The sequence below is a fragment of the Bidens hawaiensis genome, unplaced genomic scaffold (assembly GCF_021521415.1).
Source record: "Bidens hawaiensis isolate Kalapana, Puna unplaced genomic scaffold, B.hawaiensis_p1.1 tig00087523_1, whole genome shotgun sequence".
In the NCBI taxonomy this organism is placed as follows: domain Eukaryota; kingdom Viridiplantae; phylum Streptophyta; class Magnoliopsida; order Asterales; family Asteraceae; genus Bidens; species Bidens hawaiensis.
Genome location: NW_027504290.1, coordinates 19,402 through 26,328, shown reverse-complemented (window position 1 = coordinate 26,328; position 6,927 = coordinate 19,402). Strand labels below are relative to the sequence as shown.

At 37.4% G+C, this 6,927-nt stretch overlaps 1 pseudogene across 1 annotated transcript; it reads left to right on the top strand.

The window, feature by feature from the left end:
* Positions 1-410: 410 nt before the first annotated feature.
* On the top strand, positions 411-5,235 carry LOC143607839 (protein NLP6-like; annotated as a pseudogene). Its single transcript, XR_013149068.1, has 3 exons — positions 411-1,602; positions 1,671-2,708; positions 3,875-5,235. The product of XR_013149068.1 is annotated as a protein NLP6-like (transcript).
* Positions 5,236-6,927: the final 1,692 nt, after the last annotated feature.

Sequence of the window (6,927 nt, the reverse complement as noted above, 5' to 3'; positions counted from 1 at the left end):
TGGTTCCTGCTTTAACCAGTCGATCATGTTTAGTTCTTAAAACAACGCTTTTATGCAGGGTTTCCAATCACCGTGAATCACGTATGGTCATCATTGCATTTATGGTTGACAAGTAGAACTGCTGAACCCAAACACGACCTGCATATCTATCTATTCATGTAAAAAAAAATAACCTTAACTCGCGTACGCTTATAATCTTGTAACTCAAACACTACTCGTTAAACCTATTTATCTAAACACGTTGATTGTGTCCATGAGCAATAATAACCAAGGTGTAAGGTTGTAATTAAAAATTGAGTTGTACTAGATGGATTAAATAAATTAAATGATAACGGGTCAGCTGGTAAACTTTGGGTTTTGTGTGGGTCGTATAAATAAATAAACATACGGTCTGTGTTGGTACTTGGTTTATAGCAGTCGAGAGGTTGAAGAACCTCTATCCAGTAAGTTTCGTTGATTTTTGGTTGTGTGATTTCAGTCAACTCTATGACAGTGATGTTTATTTGCTTGAGTAAATAATCAATCATACACACCATACCACCTCATCACTTGTGATGATGCTTTGAATTATTATTATTATTATTATTATTTCAGTTTCTTAATTGAATAATTTAATTCTAAACTCACCTAATTGATTAATTGATTTATTTATTAGAAAACCTAATTTGGAAACTGATTCTTATTCAGCCATGCTTGATAGAAGCTATTATTATCTATCCAAATGCGGAATAATACCGGATATTGGTCAATGACTGATATTTGAGATATCAGTTATCACGGTGACATATCGGTAATTTTAATATATATAGCAATTTAACACTTAACAATACAGTATACTCTCCTACCATTAACAAATTAACCTTTTGCAACTTACAAAACACTAACAATTGTAGCAACTAGGAACTGATTTAAGACTTAAAGCATTAACATTAAACACTAAACATCGACAATTAAGACTTAAAACACTGATATCGGGAAAATTGGTGGTCCAGTATCGGTCAATATCACCGATTATTTTTACCAAGTGACCGATAACCAATATATCGGCGATATCGACTGCATAGCACTATTCAATTTTCGTCATACAACTACAAATGTAACACGAGTTCAATTGTAATTTATTTAATGCATTCAAGATGTGTATTTACTGTGATTCACATATTCATAGGTTCATCTACGCCGACAGTTGATCCAAACATCATTAAACAGAAAGTTACTTCTGCACTCAAGGTTTTAAGTTTCCGTGAGCCACGTGTGCTGGTTCAGTTTTGGTCACCAGTTGCAGTCCGAAAGCGGTGCTTGCTAGCCACTTTGGACCAACCCTTTGGTCTTGGTGTGGTTGATGAAGGGCTTTATCTATATAGGTTGGAGTCTGAGCAACGCATGTTTGTTGTGGATGGTGAACAAAGAGAAGATATAGGTCCTCCCGGTCGTGTTTACCGACAAAAGTTACCAGAATGGAGTTTGGACGTACACGGATATATTAATCTGCCTGTGTTTGAACCTTGCAGTGATTGCTGTGTAGGTGTGCTTGAAGTCATAACTTCATCAAAGTATACTGATTATGCTTTTGAGGTTCGACAAGTCTGCAGAGCACTCAAGGTACTGTATGCATGCATACGTACATATATACCAGCACTTTATTCATTTTTTTGTATACTACTTTGCAGGAAGAGAATCTGAAGTCTCCAAACGTGCTTGAAGATACTATCTTTTATGTGAGTTATGTACATAACTACATACATGTAAGAGTTGTAGTAGCTTTAGTAGAAACTGTATAGGTAAAGTATGCATGTCAACCGTTGGTCTACCATTCTACGTCCGAGACTTAAGCATGTGGGGATTCCATGAAGCGTGTAGATCGAGACACCTGGACAAATCACAAGGAGTTGTCCCGTGGTGTATGTTTTTGTGGAGATGTAAGTAAACTAGGTGAAGATGAATATCCTTTGGCACGTATGCATGGTATAACTAGTTGTCTAGCTTTATATCTCAAGGGTGTTGATGTGGATGATGAATATGTTGTAGAGTTGTTTTTACCAACTCAGACTGAAAACGAGGCAGACTTACAAAGTTTGGCGACAACACTGAAACAGCAGATTAAGAATGTTTCTAGGATACAGCTAGGAGATATCTCGTCTCCCCAAGTTATCGGGGGCATTCCTATTATTTGGAATCTCGAGTCTCCAACTTTGACTTAAAAACAAGAGGTTCCATTACCGCCAGAGTTGGAAAATTTAAATTTACTGGCAGATAATGGGAATAATGATTCTGATGTTAATGTTGATGTGGAGCATATGGATGAAGATAAGCCATCAAGTTCTACTGCTGCAGGGACAACTGAGAATGTTGTTGCTTCTTCTATGGATGTCGGAAATGAAGATGTTGATATTGTTAATACAGGGAAAGTGATGGAAAGTGACATTGATAATTCCAAAGAACCATTTATAAACACGAGAATTGACAGGTCAATTAGTTTAGCGGAAGATATGACATTAAATTCCTTGGCTGCTGTGGGGATAAACGAGAATGTTGTTGTTCCTTATTTAGATGTAGGAATTGAGGATGCGGAAAATTTTAATAAAGGGAAAAGGCAGGAAAAACAACCAATTAGAAACAGGAAGAGGACGGACAGGTCAATTAGTTTAGAGGAAATCAGCAAACATTATGGAAAAACTATGGAGGAAGCTGCAGAGAGAGCCTTCATGGTGAGTTAATAGTTTGTTTGTCATGTCCAGAGGTGGCAGGTTTGACCAGGTCAAATGGGTCGATTAGTCAAACTAAAAGATTTAACTGAAAATGAACCAGGTCAACTGGGTCGAACTCAAAAGTCATTCGAAGGAAGGGTATTTAAAATGCATAAATCATCAAAGTCAATTTATTGAAGGTAGCTGGATTGCTAATAATATTAGTTTTTTTCTAGTTACTTAACATATCAAGTATGGGGGATATTGCATGTGGTGGTCCCCAATTGTTCAACTTCTTACATTAAGGCCACCCATATGTTGAACGAACCTGCTTTGTAGGCCACACGGTATATGTATCATTTATACAAAGTCTAGCAAAAAATAAAGGCAGATAAAAAGTTAGTTGACCTGAGTTGTCTTCCAAAATGTTTTTGGCCTATACATGATATTCATACTTGATACTTGGGGAGCCCAGAAAGTTTACAATATATGATATGGTCGGGATTAATGAACTACTTGAACACATGGGGAAAGGGGGGGGGGGGGTATCTGCATATATAATTTTATATATAACACAACATATAATATTTAGTTATTTATTATATTGAATAGAATCTTATATTTATATAAATGATGTGCTTTTTGGCCCGCAAGCCTAGTCAAGCTCGTTTATTAAATGAGCTCGAGTTTAGGCTCGAGATCTGGCTCATGCTTGTTTAAGCTCGCCTCAATTTGAGCTTTTAATGAGCCGATCTAAAGTAGCTCATGAGCAGGTCAGCTCGTTTACATCCCTAAGGAACACATGTTTTACATAAATAAATAACTTATTTAATTTTGTCATATAATAGGAATAAAGTTTTTTAAATAAATTAATAAAATTCAAATTTCATTTTTCTTGTGTTGAATCTTATTAGCTCCTTCTGAATTTCTGCACAAAGTTTTTAGTCAATTCAAATCTAATGCCACTTCTTTTAAGTGAGAGTTGACTGGAATATATTATTGATTGTTATAGAGGCAGAATGCTAACTGGACCGCACCACAGGTAAACCGCTAAATGAGGATAAGGCCGACCGACTGAACTGCAAATACCACTAATTTAGCCAATATGCTAGTTCAGCTCGTCCATTTTGCCACCTCTAATAAGATCTATATATGTGACATTTTCTTTTAACATAGTATGTATGCAGTGAGTAGGTCAACTTTAAAGCGCATTTGCAGGAGTCATGGTATACCAAGGTGGCCATATACCAGGACCCCCAATGAAACCAACCCCCTTCTCAAGCCAGATCAAACAGATGCAGTCCCCCATGCATCCGACCGAGCCCTTACTACCCTCGCTTTAGGGACTTCCCATGCACCAAACATAACTTATGATCCTGTGACTCCTGCCACTCATACTGAACCCGGTAACCATAGTTCCTCACTCATACCACACCCTAAGGAACAAAAAGATCTGCTTAGAACCGTCCAAGACAAGAATATCAAGAGTACTGCAGCCAACACGTACATGTTTAAGGTAACTTACCAAAATAATACTGTAAAGTTTTCGTTCCCACTGTCAGATGGACTGGAAAAGTTGGAGAAACTGGTTGCAACACGGTTCCAGCTCATCCATGGAAGCTTTAGTCTGAAATATGAAGATGAAGATGGTGATATGATATTGATTGCGTGTGACAGTGACTTGACTGCATCATTGGGTACTTTTAGACAGCCAGATGCTCAAACTGTGATCAGACTATTGGTTTTGCCTATTGCACAACAGAACCCTGATGCTTAGAGCTTAGTTTTATATAATTTATGGTGCATTGGTTCCTGTAAGAAGAAGAAACCGTTAGTCCTCCTGCTTGAGTTTCAGGCGAGGACTGCCAGAGTGGACTTCTTGTCTAACTAGTTACAACACAAAAGACTTTCCACAACAAGACTGTGAGATCCGTTGCAATCTTCATGTTTGGCTTTACCAGTATCTGATCCTACTACAGCGTTGTGTCATGTGCTGGTTTTCTTGAGCTTTTGACACTTTCAAAGTTGGAAGATTTTGCTTTTGAGGTTGAGCATATTCACTGGACGCTTAAGGTTTCCATCTTACCTTTCAAATTCAAACTTCTATGTGTTTTGTGTGAGTATGTATTCACACACTTGTACGTTTTCCACTGGATTATCTTACAGAAAATGAATCTAACAAGCCCACAAGTATTTGAAGCACAAGTACTTGATGCCCCTGCTTTAAATGTGAGTTGGATCCGGGTGGTTTATATTACAGTTTTACAGTTTGTCTATGTTAACCATCTGTTTTGCAATCTTCTTGCATAGGGTTGAAGACAATAATGGATGCGTTGGAGTTTTTCTTTTGGATTTTAATTAGGTGACAGGTCATCCATTGAAGTTATTGGTCCACCTCTGGATTTGTCTCTAAACAAGACGGATTCATCATAGTTGGAGTAAGTTGTGGTTATGGAGACTGACTGTGATAACTTTACCAGCATTGTGATGGTGAATGTAACTTTTAACAACTCTATAGAGGGGTTTGCATTTCCGCATTTTAGTGGAGTGTGAAAATTGATAACGAAAGTTGCGAAGAGGTTAAAAGTTAGAGGGTCAAGGGTTTAAACTAACGAAACCTGAAGTTTGCTCTGGATGCTTCGGGCAGTAACAGCGGTATCAACTTAATATGGTCAATGGTCATCGATCAGATGGCCCTAAATGCTGAATGTTGATAGCCTATTTGGATATTTGTCGAGAAGGAATGACCTTTTCAGGTATGGCTTTTGTCTATTGGTTTATAATGCTCTGAACTTTTCGGTTATGTTGAAACCGAATATTTATTTTGGTTATTAGTTTGTAAATTGATGGTTAATGTTATATTGTTATGTTACCAACCAATTTAGAAGTTGTTAATTAATGTAATTGAATGTAGCTAGTAAGAGAATAGGCAAACCTGAATTAATTTATGTTTTTTCAACACGTTATTTTTTATGCAATAATGTATTTTTATATTATCATGTTGTACAACTAAAAATTTAACTGCACGTAAGCATCATATCACTTACTTTATCTCATTTCACTCCACCTTACCCTAAATAAATTGTTTAACCCCCCACCCCAGAAACGGGCCACGGAGCTTTGTATAGGGTAAGAGCCACGCTTGTTGAGGCGTATCAGTCCATGAATATGCAGGATAAATCGACCCGTGCACATGTCCCCTTGAAACAATTTTAAAAAAATTGATTTTTATTGACATGAGTACGGAGGTGACAGTGTGGCAGGTTTTTGCAGTCTATACGGCAGTCTATACGAGCCGTATAGACTTTATAGCTCGTATAGCCCACTTAACTCGTTTGACCTATACAAGCCATATATGATCTATACAACTCATATAGACAACATGTCAACTTGTACTTTGACCAGAGTTTTATATTTATTTTCTGGTTTATACGAGTCGTATATATATGGTATAAGACCCGTATAGACCATGTATCAGCTTTTCTTGCTCTAACCATGTAAGATTTATGTGTTGCTTTGTAAGATTTTACCAAAAGTTGATGTGTAAGACACTCCTTGGAGGCGCATGTTTGATGCCGGTAATGCAACTGGTATCGAGAAATTACACTATAGTTCTTATCCACTCTCAATTTCAATCCAGTGCCGATCGAATCGATTCATAGTGATGATGTTGTGTTCTTTCCGATATTGCTCATGTTGTTTGTAGGTTCATATGTATGAAGCAAAATATTTTTTAATAAAATACGTGTTTCTATTCTATAACCAACTCGGATGTTATTTTTAATATTTTGTAATTTTAAAGTAATCATCGTCAGCATCATCGTACTCAGTATATCCCACCAATAGCAAAGCTATGGTAGGGTCTGAGGAGGGTAAGATGTAGACAGTCTTACCTCTACCCATAGGGATAGAGAGGCTGCTTCCGGTGAGACCCCCGGCTCGATAGTAGTTTTGCATCAAGACTTGGACATAAGGCACATAACACTCAATCATCGGGACACCGGCTGATCGGTGTATGTACCCTTGTCTTTCGGCTATCAACGCCACCACATGATGCCTGATTAACCTTCGGCCACTTTTAACGTTATTTTCACCAGATTAGTAAAATAACGTTAAAATTAGTGCAATTTCACTTTTGCCCACCCGAGGGTTCACACATATATACATTATATGCACGCACCACAAGCAGGGCGTTTAATTTTAAAGTAATCTTAAAGTTAAAAAAAACACCTATACGGGT